This window comes from Manis pentadactyla, chromosome 13 (assembly GCF_030020395.1).
Source record: "Manis pentadactyla isolate mManPen7 chromosome 13, mManPen7.hap1, whole genome shotgun sequence".
NCBI classification, from domain to species: Eukaryota; Metazoa; Chordata; class Mammalia; order Pholidota; family Manidae; genus Manis; species Manis pentadactyla.
The window spans coordinates 72532808-72549293 of record NC_080031.1 but is presented as its reverse complement, the minus strand read 5'-3'; positions in this window follow the sequence as shown (position 1 = coordinate 72549293).

Genomic DNA, 16486 nt, shown 5'->3' with positions numbered 1-16486 from the left:
ATCTTTTGACTAATTCAGCACATCAGTTTATGATTAAAAACTCTCAACAAAGTGGATAGTGAAGAAACATTCTCAACATTTACAGTCATATATGAAAAACCTACTGCTAACTTCTTTGTCAATGGCAAAGAAAAGCTGATAGATTTTCCTCTAAGATCAGGCATAAGACAAGGATATCCAAACTGGCTACTTTTATTCCATATAACATTGAAAGTCCTCTCCACAGCAATCAAACAAGAAAAGCAAATAAAATACATCCAAAGTGGATAGGAAGAAATAAAACTGTCACTATTTGTAGATGACATTTTACTTTATATGGGAAACCTTAGAGACTCCATCAAAATTCTGTTAGAGTTAATATGAATTAAATCACAGGATACAGAATTGAGATACAGATATCAGTTGTCTTACTATACAATCATAATTATCAGAAAGAATAATCAAAAAACAAAATCATTTGCAACTCAAGGAAAATGATACAATTTTTGAAAAATTGTAAGCTAAAGGGAATGACCTGTGTATTAAAAATGAAAAGACATTGAGTTAACAAATTGAGAAGACACAAATAATTTTCAAGATATTCAATGTTCAGAGATTGGAAAAATTAATATTGTTAAAATATCCATACTATACAAAGTATCTAGAGATGGAATGAAATCCCTATCAAAATTCCAATGGCATATTTTGCAGAAATAGGATAAACAAAAAATCTTTACATTTTTATGGAACAAATGAACTGAAATTTTTATAGAAATCTTGAGAAAGAACAAATCTGGATATAGCATGGTCCCTGGATTCCAACTATATTATAAACCTATTATAATCAAAACAGTGTGGAATTTTCCTAAAAGGAAACACATCCATCAATGAACGGAATAGAAAGCCTGGATATAAACCCACATGTATAGTTGATTAATAGGTGATAAAAAAGCCAAGAATATATACCTGGGATGTACACATGGGATTCTGAATAAATGAAGTTGGGAATATTGAACAGCCTCAAGCAAAATAATGAAACTGCATTCCTATCTTACACAGTGTGAAAAATTACCTCAAAATTATGTCAGCACTTCGGTGTAAGGCCTGAAGTCATTAAACTCCTAGGAAAAACACTTATGCAGTGAGCTCCTTGATATAGGTCTGGAAGATGATTTTTTGTATATGACACTAAAACAAAGGAAAAAAATACCTATTCCACTAGCTTTTCTGCTGTATTATTTTAACACGTTAATAAAAGTATGACTGACATACAATAAGCTGCATATATTTTCAGTGCACAAATTGATAATGTACATAGGCAAGTGTACATACCTTTGGAATCTTTACTTCAAGTCAAAATAAACACAAACATCACCCCTTATAGTTTCCTTGGGCCATATGGTCATCCCTCCATTTGGCTTCCAGGTCTCCCAAATCCCCAAACTCTGATAGGATATCTGCTTTCTCTAACTATATACATGTTCAAATTCTCCAGTTATACATAAATGAGGCAGGTTAATTGTTTTGTTTGACTTCCTCACACAGCATAATAATTTTTGAGTTCATAAAATTTCATCATTAGTTTGTGTGCATCATTTATTGCAAATTAGTTTTTGAATGTAGGACACACCACACTTCATTTATCCATTCCCTTTTGATGGATATTTGTAGTGTTTCTGATTATCCTGCATAAATCTTAGGTGTGGAATGCTATACCATATTATTTCTCAATGTTTTAAGTTTTTTCTTGATTGTGTTATGAGAATTATGTAACCATTTTTCTGTATATATTAGTCTCTTCTTGGATATATTACAAATAATTTCTAATAATCTGTGGTTTGTTTTTTGATGTGTTTATTTGTTCTTTTTGCATCAAGGCAAAACTTTTTTGACTGTACAAAGTTGAGGAGTATTTCAGTAAATAACCAATACTATCTTATAGAAAATAACAAATATTTTATAAATGACAAAACATACAACAAAAGGTTGAAATTCTTAATTTCCTTAATTTTTCAAGGAATTTTTTATTAATATAATGAAAATATTATTGAAGTTTGAAATATGAAGAGGAAAGAGACTCATAGATGTTACATTGTAAATGTGGGTAACCAGGTCTCAGGTTCTGAGCTCTGAAAATATGACAAGGCTCTTTATCTGGGGGCCTCAAGGCCTGGAGGATTCAGTGATATTTCTGGAATCTGTGACCTGGGCATGGAACAGTGGGAACAAAGGGGCCCCGTAGTGAAGGCTGGAACTTGAACTTGAAAGTAGAAAGTATTTCCCCAATGATTTCTTTTCTCAGCTCCTTGAGCTTCCTCTCAGTTGGCAGAGGGGCCATCCAACTTGAGAATTTCCCACAGAAGAGAATCTCCTTTTGATAGAAGGAAGGGGTTCTAGTTCTTTGTTCATGATTTCAGCCTTCTTGTAAATGTTACATAGTTGAAATGTGCGTCTCATGGTTCTACACAGTTTGGGAAGCAATTTGTGAACAAATACTTCTGGATTTCTAAGAAGTGCATTTCCTCCTCTAACAATTTTCTCTGGAGAGGAATTTTATATTCTTTATGTGATTCAGGCAGTATTTTAAGCACTTCCAACTCATTATATATTTGTAATTATTATTTTTTTCCATTATGTTAAAGGAAAAATATAACAGAAGATAACATGTAAAATAAAATAAGCACATCTATTTGAGGAGGAAATAATGATTAGGTCAAATTAATCATCACTGCAGAAAACATGTTTTTCTTTTAGATTTTATAATCAGTTCCTGTAGCCAGCATTAGATTCTAATTTTAGAATATTATTATCTGTCATTAGGATATAAATAACCACTCTTTTAAAAACCCCTACATAATATAATTTTCAATAACGAAACAAAGAAACATGCACGATAAAGTTAGAAATTAGCTCAAATAGATATATGTTTGTGTAAGGTGTGGAAACATTTTAAAGACCTAATATTTAACTTTTACTTATAAAAATTCTTGTTCTAGACAACAGCTCTTTATAATGGCCCATATAAAATGTTTTGCACTTTCTGGTACTATAAAAATTAATTTGATAAATCAACACTAGGAATGTAATTGTATATTAATGATACCAAAATAAAACTTTTTTGAAAATCAGAAGTAGGGTTTTGAACTCTCTTGGAGATTTCTGATTAATGCTGAACTGCTTTGTTAAGCCTGTCCTTTTCCACCCAACCAGCATCACAAAGAAATGCTTTTCCCTGAAGCAGACCTGCGGGTTAATTCTCTGGTCTGATTCCCCAGGTCCCTGACTGGCAACTGCCCCTCCTGGACTGCTCCCTCCTCCTCACCTCCTGGGAGTTCTTGGAAGGACTCAGGGGAGACCCCAGAGCCTCAGAGCTGCAACCATGTACCTTTTCTTAAGGAGCCACAAGGTGGTCTTCCCTCAGTGAGAGGATAAGTGAGTTCCCCCTGTTCTGGGTGGTTTGGAGACCTAATACTACTGCCCATTACAATAGATTAGAACAAATCTTCCTGGATGAAGAGAATCTTTGAAGATTGGAGAGTTCAAGTCACATGTAAAATTGCTGTAATAAGGGAAGAGTCCCTTTCATAGCAAAGTTTTTCAGCAATTAAAGCATGACCAAAATGTAAGTAACCTTTATTTAGCAATTTTGGATAGGACAAAATACTCCTTGTCTATATAAAGGTTTATTTTTCTAAAATATTGTTCAATTGAATGGTTAGGTGTGATTCTTTCATCTGATATGTAGATATGTAGACCCGGATTCAAAACTTATATCTACTCTAAAATTATCATGAGTTTCATTGAAAATTTCAATTATTTTGTCTCAGATACAATTAAAAGAGAAAAATCCTAGAGTTGAAAAATCATAGTTGTGAGCTAAGTAAAAGCAGACACACATGCACACACATGCAGGAAAGCTAAAGCTCAGTAATATACACATGAAAAGGGAAGTATAATGAGGAATGTGGTATGGATAAAGCCATTAGTCAAAACATATACAGAATACAAAGTAGAATTTCTTCCTGTACCAAAGAGTTCCCAAATAAACAAAAAGTCACAGACTGAAGTTAAAAATCAAAACACCTCTCTTATATTATTCAAGAATCTGTAGATTAGGGACCTCTGCTATGTATTCTTAAGATCATCTTCCAATTTCATTTTTGAAAATAAATTCTGACATTCTTTTGTATTTATGAGATAGATAATGAATATTTTAAATTAATGTTACATATTGAAATATATTGTGATAAATGTGTGTTTATTTAAATACAAATTAACCCTACAGATGATACTGTAAGCCAAAAAGGGCAATGATTCATGAGCTCTTGCCAATCAAGACTAAACAATGATTAGAAATATTTATCAAAATTATACAGTAAAAACGGCTCTCATTTTATTTATTTTTCCAAGGCTCTCTTTAAAATAGCTTTGGAGAGAAATATCTCTCTCTTATAGAATGATTTTATAAAAGAATTTACCTGACAAATGTATCCACATCTTAAGGCTTTTCATATATGTGTTTTACAGCACTATTGTCATTACCAAAATATGCTTTATCCTTGTCAGAGAATGAGCTGTTCTGAGTATTTTAGCTCTGAAATTAGTTTTAAATGTAGAATGGCAGTGTGGCCACTCAAACCCAGTGGTTTTATGTAGAGGTGCCTCAGTATTTATTCTGCTACCAATAGAAGTGGTCCAGGATCCACAAAAAGGACACCAGCATTTCCTGTCTCAGCGCTCAGATGCTTTGGGTCAGGGGGTTTCCAACCCCAGGAGACCACAGAGCCTGGGAGCGGCTCGACCTGGGAATGAGACTGCTCACGATCTTTGACAAATTCTGCATCACTGGGCAGTCATGATCCGGACTCCAGACACAGTACAGATTTCTAAGCCAGAGCAATACTTGATGCTGACATATCCTAGGAGACTGAGTTATATTTGCTGATTCATATACACATGCAATCCAGGTTCGTGTGGGATTTGGAAATCTATAAATGTACTAAGGCATTATCAGAAATGTTTCCATCACTTTCTTCATTAACTCCATTTCACAAATGACTCCTTTGTTATTTAAACTTTATAAAGCCATTTAAAGATGAGGAAAGATTGTTGTATTTTATCTAAGGTAATTAAGACAGAGACAATGAAAAAAAGTCAGGAACATTGTTTTCACTAATAAGAAACACTATTTAAGACCATGGCCAGAGGAGAAGGAAGTGTAATTTTTGATGACTCCTGGAATTTTGAGCAAGAAGTTTTGCCATTCTTTCTATTTAATTCAGAAAATTTCTTATAAATTTGAAAAAGCTGATATTAGAGCTGGAGGATCCTGTCATCTAGACCCAGGGTGAAGTAAACAAATAGCCTGGAAAGACTATATTCTGAAAGTGTAAACACAACTAGTATGTGATGCATACTTAATTCTTACCAGAACTGGAAGGACTTAAACATGCCACAAATTGAGACCGTTTTCTCTTTTTCTGCCCATTATACACAAATACTTAAGTGCAATAGCTGCACACGTACTTAAACACCCTTTCCATCACTGAGAATGGGACAATGTACTGAGTTTAAGTTGTTTGGAACACTCAAATTGCCTGGTTTTTCTTTTCTATACTTTAACATTCATGTTGAATTAAAATTAAACTTTTCTTTGATTGTTTTCTAAACTACATCTATTGCCTCCAGCCTGCCAAGATCTCCCTATGCTGTGTGTCTCTTCAGAGAACAGGTAGGCATAGAAGTCAGTGAGAAACCATCCTCTCCCATCACTGCCATTTACTGGTTATGTCCCTTTACACTGGGGCCGGAGGTGGGGGAACAGTCACCCGCTCTCTTACTAACCTCAGTTGTGAAATCATAACAGCACTGGCACCTTACACTCTGCTTACACTCTGTTCACTGTGCAGACTAAAATTATGGATAAGTAACAACTTCAACATCTTCAACAATTCATTAGTGATGATGACCATCACCATTTCCAAATTCATTTTACTAGGAAAGCACTTCAAAGAATTCTAAATATAGACTTCTATATTATACAATAAATACTAAATGTTTATTATCAATGCTTAATAATAATGAAAATAAATATTAAATTCTTATTTTAACTGTCTTATTTAGTATGTCCTTGTAGACATTGATGTTTAGTATGTTCCACATGTTATACAAAAAATATGCCTGTTGCTCTTGATAAACTCCCATGGGACCCCACATATAATCTCTTTCTAACTGTCATAAAACTTAGTCACCCACAATATTGATCAACTACCACAAGATAACTAACCCATGACATGAGAGATTCAAACTAAAAACAAGAATTTTTCTAATTCCTGATCTTTCCTTTCTCCAAAGTTACATGAATCTCAGAGTCATTATAAATCTGTAAAAAAATTCCACATTTCAACAAATGAACTGGCTAAATTTCAAAAATGAATTAACTTATTTTAAGATCCTCTGCACAAAACAGGCATGTTCTTAAATGCATTTGACAAATGTTGAAAATTGAGCATTTTTTTTTTTGGCTATGACTTTAAAATATGTACTACCATTTATTATTTTTCAAATACTGACATTCACAGGGATCATATCTGAGTGTTAAAAATTCTGACTCCTCAATGTTGAATTACTTTTAACTGTAGCAAAACACAGGTAACACAAGTTTTCCATCTAACCATTTTTAAGTGTAGAGTCAAGTGGTGGTAAAAAGTCACATGGTTGGGCAAGCATCGCACCCCCATCTCCAGAACGGTCTGTTTTGCAAAACTGAAACTCTGCATCCATTAAACAATAGTTCCAAGTTGTTTCATCCCCTCAGTCTTTCCCATCACAGTTTAGTCTCTTTCTACATTAATTTATTCCAGGGACCCATATAAATGGAATTATATAGTATTTCTCATTTTGTGACAAGGTTATTTTAATGACCATATTGTATTCAAGACAAATTCATGTTCAAAGATAACAAATAACACCAAGAAGCAATATTAAATATCTATACACACAATGAGAATGTATAAATAAATTCCCAGAAAGACTTTGCTTTCTCCTGCTGCTTGGATTTTCTTGTAACTGTCTTTACACTGTGAGGTAGTTTCCTGCACCAGTTGGTGGGAACTTTGGAGCATTTCTTTCTAACTCGGAATTAGGTTAACACACATTGTCGGTTGGTGCAGCCATAATGGTGAAGATAATCCCAGTGGACCCCACGAATATTAAAGGCTCACCTCATCCATCCAGCCCAGCCCCTATTAACATTTGTGGGTCCATCACTATAATAGAAAACCACTGCTTCACTGCAGCTTGGAATCACTAAAGTTAATTATGCTGCTAGAATTACAACCTTAACATCTTAATTTATTTCTTGAAACCACCCTCCTCATTTTAATTTTCACATTTTTAGGTTAATTGACCAATACAATAATTTATATATTTGTCAGTATTTAACATTTAACTTAATATAAAGTTACACATATATATTTTATAAACAGGCTTACACATACTGATATAATCAACACAGTTTAGATAATATCTTGGCACACGTATATACCATTTTCTTTTATTTCTGTGATTTCAATTACAGAAAATAGCTCACTCTTGGAGACCACACCACTGGATGAGATGATCAACAATACAGGGGTCACTGAGTTCCTCCTACTGGGATTTTCTGAGGACCAGAAGGTGCAAATCCTCCATGGTGTCCTGTTCCTCATGGCTTACCTGGCAGCCCTGTTAGGAAATGGACTCATCATCGGGCTCATTACTTGGAATCCTCAGCTTCACACACCCATGTACTTCTTCCTGAAGAACCTGTCACTCATAGACCTCTGCTACATCTCTGTCACTGTTCCTAAATTTGCACTCAACTCCCTGATGAACAGGAACACAATATCCTTCCTTGGATGCGTCTTCCAGGTGCTGTTCTTTGTGAGTTTTTCTGCTGCTGACATATTCATCCTCACTGTGATGTCCTATGACCGCTATGTTGCGATCTGCCATCCGCTGCACTATGAGACCATCATAAACAAAGGGGGCTGTGAGTGGATGGTGGTGGTTTCATATGTCAGTGCAGGGATCGTTGGAGCCATGCAAACAGCAGCAACATTTTCTGTAACTTTTAGTTCCAATAAGATCCATCACTTCTTCTGTGATATCCCTCAGATTATTTTGATCTCAGACCCCAAAATGAACATAAATTAAGCAGCAGTGACTGCATTTGTTATAATTATCTCACTAACTTGTTTCACTTCTATTTTATATTCCTATGTGCACATCTTCTCTGCTGTCTCAAGGATCTCCTCCCTGGAGGGCAGGTCCAAAGCCCTCTCCACCTGCCTCCCTCATCTGGTTGTTGTGACTGTGTTTTTTTCAACAGCGGGCTTTGCCTACCTCAAGCCATCCTCTGAGTTGAGGTCACACCTGGATAGCACTCTCTCTGTGTTTTACACAGTGGTCCCTCCATCACTGAATCCCATCATTTATAGCCTTAGGAATAAGGACATAAAATTGACTCTGGGGAAAGTCCTTAGAATTGTAGCATTTAAGTTAAATTAAATATATTCAGGTAGTTTACAAAGAAGTTTCTCTTTAGGTCCAAGGTATATAGTTTTAAAATTTTACAATTTATTTGGTGGCGATGTATGTTAAAATTAACATTATTTTAGCCACTTGGGAGCAGGGGTAGAGCTAACATTGCAGAATGTTCTTCAGACACATAGAGAAAACACAGGCGTCAGTGGAACATGATTATTGTGGTATATTTTTGGCATTGGCTTCAAAGTCTATGTAGCAATATTAATAGAAATATTACAAAGAATCTAGACTTCCTAGTTGAAATGCCATCATGTGAGGGTATTAATAATATTTTTATGTGGTGCAATAACTTCAGAAATTATTGCATCAGCAATGATTTTTATAAACACAATCCAGTGAAATTAGAACAATCTGGGCTTCCACAAACGAGAATAATTCCACAATTTAGAAGATAAAATTTCCCTCTGTATTTCATAGATTTGGGGTGATCTTACTGCTGTATCATTTCCTGCCCAACGAAGCATGTCCATTAGTTCCCAGAATCTCACTGTGCACAGAAGGGCCCAAATAAGAACCCCTCCTTCTTGCCGTATAGACTGTTAGACTGAGAAATTCCATTTTATCTTCATCATATAAAGTCAAGTTTTTCTCCCCCTTGCAGTCTCATGTGTAATTAGAAACGGCAGGGCTGGGAGGGTGGAGGGAAGGCTCCTTCCTCCTGTAACTTTGCTTGCTTCCTCCTGATGACAGCCCAGTGCCCAAGGAGGCTCCTGCACATGATGATGAGGCTGCAGGCCACTGTGTGCTGTGCTCACTCTCTGCTCCACATGCTGCTGACACTGCACGTTCTGACCTGCCTCGCGTGCCAACACTGCTGTGATTCCCTGTGCTCTTCATGATGCTTTTTTTTCTCAAAACCCTCCATTGCAACTATTTGTGAATATGTAATTGAGATTTCTGCACAATGTCTGAGGGGAAGTGACATGAACCTTAAGGGACATGTCTTCATGGTCAGGAGCACCCTCCTCCTGTGCCCCATGGTGCTCATGGGATGCAGCTGCTGTGTGGGGCCCTGGGGAGCACGCCCTTGAGCCTGGCATCCTGGATATTAACTGTAACCTACCTGGGCTCCAGATTACCCCATCAATGCAATAAAATATATAAAATAAATTTAGTAAAACAAACGCTGGGTAGAAATAAACAAATGCATCCTTATTGTGTATATCATGTTATGAAGAATACTTTTCTACATATTAAATGCAGGAAAACCTACCAGTTACAGAGGTAGAATTTCCCCTGTGACTGTGGGTGTCGGCGCTCAGGTGCTGAGAAAACCCGGTCAAGTCTCGGTTACCACAGATGCCTGCCCCCGGAGAGTGTGGCTCTGCTCCTTCCTTGGGTGTATGATGACCCACACGGTCCCATACTAATTCTGGGACTCTGTGACCTGTGCATGTAGGAGATGATAAAAGGGTCACTTGATAAAGCCAGGAACTTCAACCCAATGTTAAGTAGTATTTGCTGGATGTGGTCATTTTCTTTTCTAAGCTCCTTGAGCTTTCTCTCAGTTTACAAAGCTGTCCTCCAACTTTCCTGAGCTCTTTTCCCATAGAAAATAAGTCCTTCTGAGAGAAAGAAGTGATTCATTCCAGTCCTTTCTCCAGGATTTGAGCCTTCTTATAGATGTTACATTTCTGCTATATGAAGCTCAAACTTCCATCCACTTTGGTAAGTTAATTCTGTGTTCTAAACAGGGTATTTCCTGCTCCAACAATTTATCTCTGGATTTGCTTTGTATCCTATTTATGAGATTCAGGGATTATTTAACGTGTTTCCACACATTGCACATTTGCAATATCAGTTGTATTTTTCTAATTTTAAATAAAAATATTACAGTATCACAGGTTACCTAAGAATATTTGCGTCTATTTCAGCTGGCAGAAATGTTATTAGTGCCTGAAATTAATCATCCCAGAAGAAAACATGTTATCCTGCTAAATTTTCTAAAGCAGTTGTTGTAACTAACCACTAGACTGTACTGTAAAATACTAATAAATTAAATGAAATATAAATAAATTGAATAATTTCTAAAGAACCCTCAGGCAATATATTTTTTCATTTAAAACCAAGGAAGCATGAACCATGATGTCAGAAATGGGCTTAAACGGATTCTTTAGTATATTACATATAGTATGAATATTCAACGTATATGTCTCTGAAAGTAGGCATATAATTACTTGTACATATAATTAATATTTTATTAATAATAATTATATACATTAAAGATCAATTTAACTTTCACTTACATAAATTATTGCTCTAGCTAACAAATATTTTAGATTACTTATAAGCAATGTTTGTACGTTTATGTACTCAAATGATTAATTTGGTGGCTCAGCATCAGGGATTTTTGAGATTTCTTAGTTTAATGATCAGTTGCTCTGTTGAGCTGGTCACATTCTCCCCAACCAGTTTCACAGCAGGAACACTTTCCTCTCAATAGACCTCTGCGTTTATTCTCAGTTTTAGTTCCCCATGTCCTCAGGCTATAACCACCTCCCTTTGGTCTCCCCTGTCCCAACTCTTCCCCCCCTGGGTGTTCTTGAAAGGACTTAGGGGACACACCACCACCTCCTAGATGGAAAAATTCACCTTTTCCTTAGAATACCTTGAGGAGGTTCTTCTCTCAGTGAGAGGATAACAGTTCTCCCAGTTCCTGCTGGGATACAGCCTGCTACTAATTTCTATTACATTAGATGAGAACAAATCTCCCTCAATGAAGAGAATCTATGAAGGTTGAAGAGTGTAAAACACATGTGTAATTCCTGTAGTAAGGAAATTGTTTCTTTTACAGCCTGGATTTTCCGAGATAAACACACGAGCACCATGTAAGTAACAACTATTTGTAATTTTGGGGAGGAAGAAATTTTCCTTGTCTATATAAAAATCATTATTTTTCTAATTCAATTAAATTACTGTGACCCTTTCTATTATACATATGTAGACCCTAATGCAAAAGTTGCATTTATTCTCAAATGGACTTGAATATTATTGAATATTTCAATTTTTGTCTCAGATACAATTGAAAGAAAAAAAAACCAGACAGTTATGAGCATCAGGGAAATTAGACAGACACATATACACATAAAATAGAATTAGGAATGCGGTATAGATAAAATCATTTTGTAAATATAATCACTTCACAGAAATACAGTTAGCAAGGTTTTTCCTGCCCAAATGTGCTCCTAAATATAACTAAAAGTTTGACAGTAAAGTTAAAATCAAAATATATACATTATATATGGGGCCCTATAGCCTCTACATTCATTAAGCCTATCCTACATATTGATAAAATAAATTCTGACACATGCATTTAATTTATGAGAATGTTGTGTACTTTTTAAATAGTGTTATGTATTCAAAATACACCCTGAATGGAATTTTTTTATTTACACATAATTTATTTCCACACATCATTCTACAAGCTAGGAAAGGAAATGACTCAAGTTCTCACCCATCATATTAAGTAATTATTAGAAGCAGTGTTTCTCAAAATTATAATATGAATGAAATGGGTATGTCTTTTTTTAATTTTGAAATATTTATTTATAAGTTAATAACTGTCTTTGAAATTAAGCAGTTTACTGAGCAGTTTTGTCCATACACATTCACATGTTATTGCTGTAAAGAAGATATTTGTAATTTCTCCAGTTTCAATCTGAACATATAATTTGTAGTAACAAGATGCAGATTCAAGTACAGATCTTCTAATTTGTTGTTCTATGCTCACCCACTTCTAATAGGAATAATAATCCCAGTTTTTTTAAGTTACTTTATAGGTAGCAGGCATAAGATTTATATGAAAAAATTTGCCAAAATCACTAAACAAACATAGGGTAAAATACATAAAGTTTTATCATATTAACTATATCTAACCTTTGATTTGCTTTTTATATTCTTAAAAAATAAAGATTACATACTTTCAGAACTATGAAACTCAGTAGTTAGACAAGGTGAATTAAAGTAGTAAAACTAGTCATAATAATAAACCGATTCATCCATGCTCTCAATTACATTAATAATGATAATTGTAAAAACAGATTAACATTTTGAGAAAATTCTCATATTTATTTAGGAGTTCTTGCCCATATCAATGGACTGTCTGGCATCAGCCATGGCATCAGGTACTCGGACAGTCATATTGTCCATACACTTTGTCAAACAGATTTGGCAGCCCAACCGGGATCTATCTGTTAGCCCATATACCAGATCAAGCATGTTATTCTCCTCATCAGTCACTGTGTCTAACTTCTCAAATATGTGGTCTTCAAAGATGAGATGACAGGTAGAGCAAGCCAGGGTATCTTCACATGCACCTGCGGTGCGCCTGCGCCAACACGCTCAGCGCTCTGGGAGCCCCGACACCGTCCCCCAGGCCCCGTTCGGCGCTTCCGCCGGGCCCCCGGACGTCCTTGAGGCTCCCAGCTCCGGCTCGGGGCCGGCGAGAAGCAGCCGCAAGTGGGCCGCGCCGCCGAGGGCCATGGTGGCAACGCACAGGAGCCGGGTGCCCCCGCGGGGGCCACAGCCTGCGGCCACATGACTCCCAGATGCGACGCTGGCGCCCGACGCCCGAGGGCCGCGGCGGGGAGTGCGGAGGCGGGCGTGCCTCCCGGGGCCTGACCTGCGCGGGCGCAGAGGACTCGGGATTGGCTTTCTTTATGCCTTTGTCCATGGCTCTCTCTCAATTAGAGGATTTATGGACAGCCCTGTCTTCCATTCTTCCCTTACAAAAGAAACTATCCGGCAAACGTGTACACATCTTTCTAAATGTGTGCTTTACAACATTATCCCCAGTACATCGCTATGCTTTACTCTTGCCAGAAAAATGAAAAACTGTGAGATTTTGGCACTTAAATTAGTTTGATGTGTAGAATTGCAATATGTCCACTAACACATGGTAATTTTATGTAGAGATGCTTCAGCATTTCAACTACCACCAAGACACCACATGGTGCCCAGGGTCCATGAAAATGAAAACAGCATTTTCATGCCTCGTACTCAGGTGCTCTGGATTGAGGAGTGTCAGACTTCAGGAGGCTGAGCAGCCCTGGGTGGCCAGTTTGAGAAGGATCCTGCCCACTACCTCCGGCAAGTGCTGCCTCATTAGGACACAGTTAACAAAGACCTCAGACGTGTAACAGTTTTCAGAGCCACAGAAATCATAGACACGCTGACAGAGCATATTGGGAAACAGAGCTATATTAGCTGTTTCATAAACATACACAATCCAGTGTCATGCGGAATTTGGTAATGCGTTAATAAAGTTAGGCATTATCAGAGATGTGTACATCCCTATCTTCGTGGACTCCTTTTCATAGATGAAGAGTTTGGTACATGTCTGTGCTTTATAAAACCACTTAGAGATAAGAAAGAAATAACTGTGTTATATCTCTGATAATTAAAGCATAGGGAATGAACAAAAGCCAGGATCTAAGTCTTTCAATAATGGCTAAGGGTGTTTAAGACCACCAGGAGTGGAGGAGGAAATATACTTTTTGTAAAAGCCTGTAATTTTGAGTTCAAATTTTTGCCATCCCTCCTACCAAGGACAGGAAGTGTCCTATGTGTTATGAAACAGCTGAGTCTTTAAGGGATGGAACAATGACATCTAAAGTAGGCAAAAAGTCTGGCAAATTATCCTGAAAATGTAGAAGACAAATAGTATGTGATACTTACTCTTAATTAAAAAACACAACTAGGACAATTTAAATATGCCTGAGATACAGTGTTCCCTTCCTCCCCTTCACTCGATAATATGGAAGGGCACAAGCTGCAGACATAGAAACAAACCCTTTCTGTCCGTGCAAATGACAATAACTACTGCCGTGAAGATGTTAGCAGCAACTAGATGACCCGATCCTATATTTCTATAATGTAAAATACATGTTGGGCTAAATAAATAACCATTTATTTAGGTAATACACACATTGCATCCGGCCAGCCAAGAACTCTCTGTGCTGTGTGTTTTTGCAGAGGACAGGCAGGAATGGTAGCCAGAGGAACCACTTTCCAGTATCACCTCTGCCATTTATGTGCCATGCCCCACGATACTGGGGGAAGGTCCGGGGTCTTTTGCCCTCTCTTTGTATTACTATCCTCAGCTGTGAAATGACAGTAGTATTGATGTCTTGTTCTATTTACAGAGAAAATTAAAATTAATTATAAATAACATGTTCAACATCACCAACAATTCAGTTTTGATGATGACCATCATCATTGCCAAAATCTTCCAGTCAACAATGGGTTTCAGTAACTTCCTTACATACATAATTTAGTGCCTAGAACAGTCCTGCGAGAAGTGATGAAAGAAACACAAGGGTTTATGCAACTTGGCAAATGTCTACAGGTGTTGAGCAGCAATGAGGAAGTGCACACCCCACAGTTCTGGCTTCTGTAGCCTTGCTTTCAACCACTATATTTAACTCTCTGAGGTAGAGTAAATACTAAGACAATGTTACCTATTATTTATCTCATTTAGTAGCTGTTTAGAGTGAATGTTTACCTTGGGTTAATACTGTGTACAGAGTACTCCTATTGCTCTTAGTAAATTTCCATGGGACTCCACTTACAATCTATTTTTAAGTAACTGTAAAACTTATTCTCTTAAAAATTCACAGTTTCACAAAGTAATTCACCCAGTTCAAGGCAGACAGATTGAAAAACAAAATGTTTCTAGTCCCTGGTCCTTGTCCTTTCTTCTACATTATACTGACTCTCAGACTCCTTATTATAAGCCCATACAAAATTACCCCTTTATCTCCAAAGAAGCTGGCTAAAATTCAGCAGTTCATGAAATTAATATCTTTTGTACAAATTAGAAGTGTTCTGGTTATGTGCATATTTTTGGCTATTATTTTAAAATGTGTCTTCCAATATAGGTTTCATAAATCATTCATTTCACAGAGATCATTCCTGAAAGTTAGAAATTTTTTAAATTAATTGTGAGGAAAGGCATGTATCGTAAGAAACCTTAACTATTCTTAACCGTATTTCTGTGCTGGTGATGACACTCACATTGCCTGGCATCCATTCACCATCCATCTCCAGAACTATTTCACACTGAAAAGCTGAAATTCTAACCCAGTAAAGCATAACTCCACATTCATTCTCCCCAAGACCTCCACAAACATCTTGTGCTTTCTGTCTATAAGAACTTATTTTAGGTACAATTTAATAGAATCACAGTTTTTATCATTTTATAACTAGATTTATTTTGATGTATTCTAGACTCACTCATTTTCAAAGGCAATGAAACCAAGAATCAAAATAAATAACTTTCCAGGTATACCTTGGTCTTTGCCTCCTACTTTGGTTTTCTTTGAAACTCTTTTATACAGATGTGCTGGAGTTTCTTGTAACAGCTGGAAGTGTATTTTGATCATAACTTTTTGTTAGTGGATATCACATAGGTAATTTGATAAAGCCACAACTGGGAACACATCACATAAACTTGCAAATGCTGAATGATCATCTCATTCATCCATCACAGACATTGTCACACATACATGAGCCAGTCACAGTAACACAAAAGAGATCAGTGTAACAGGGAATTTGAAAGATTAATTTCCTTGCTTAGACATACATCCTAATACCTTAATTTTGAAAGAACCTACTCTGTGTATTTTATTTTTCCTGATTTTGGAGGTATAAATAGTATAAGCATTGTATATATTTATAGGATTCAACTTGATATATAGGTATACATATACTTTATATATATATAAATATAAATAGACACACACAATTAGTGAGGTAATGACCACAGGTAATTTAATCAACATATCTAAGAGCACAAGTAGGCACCACATTATTTCATTGTATGTGTTGATTGCAGTACACAGCTCACCCTTTGGGAGCCCTGGATGTCAATCAACCACACAGGTGTCACTGAGTTTTTTCTTCTGGGATTGTCTGATGA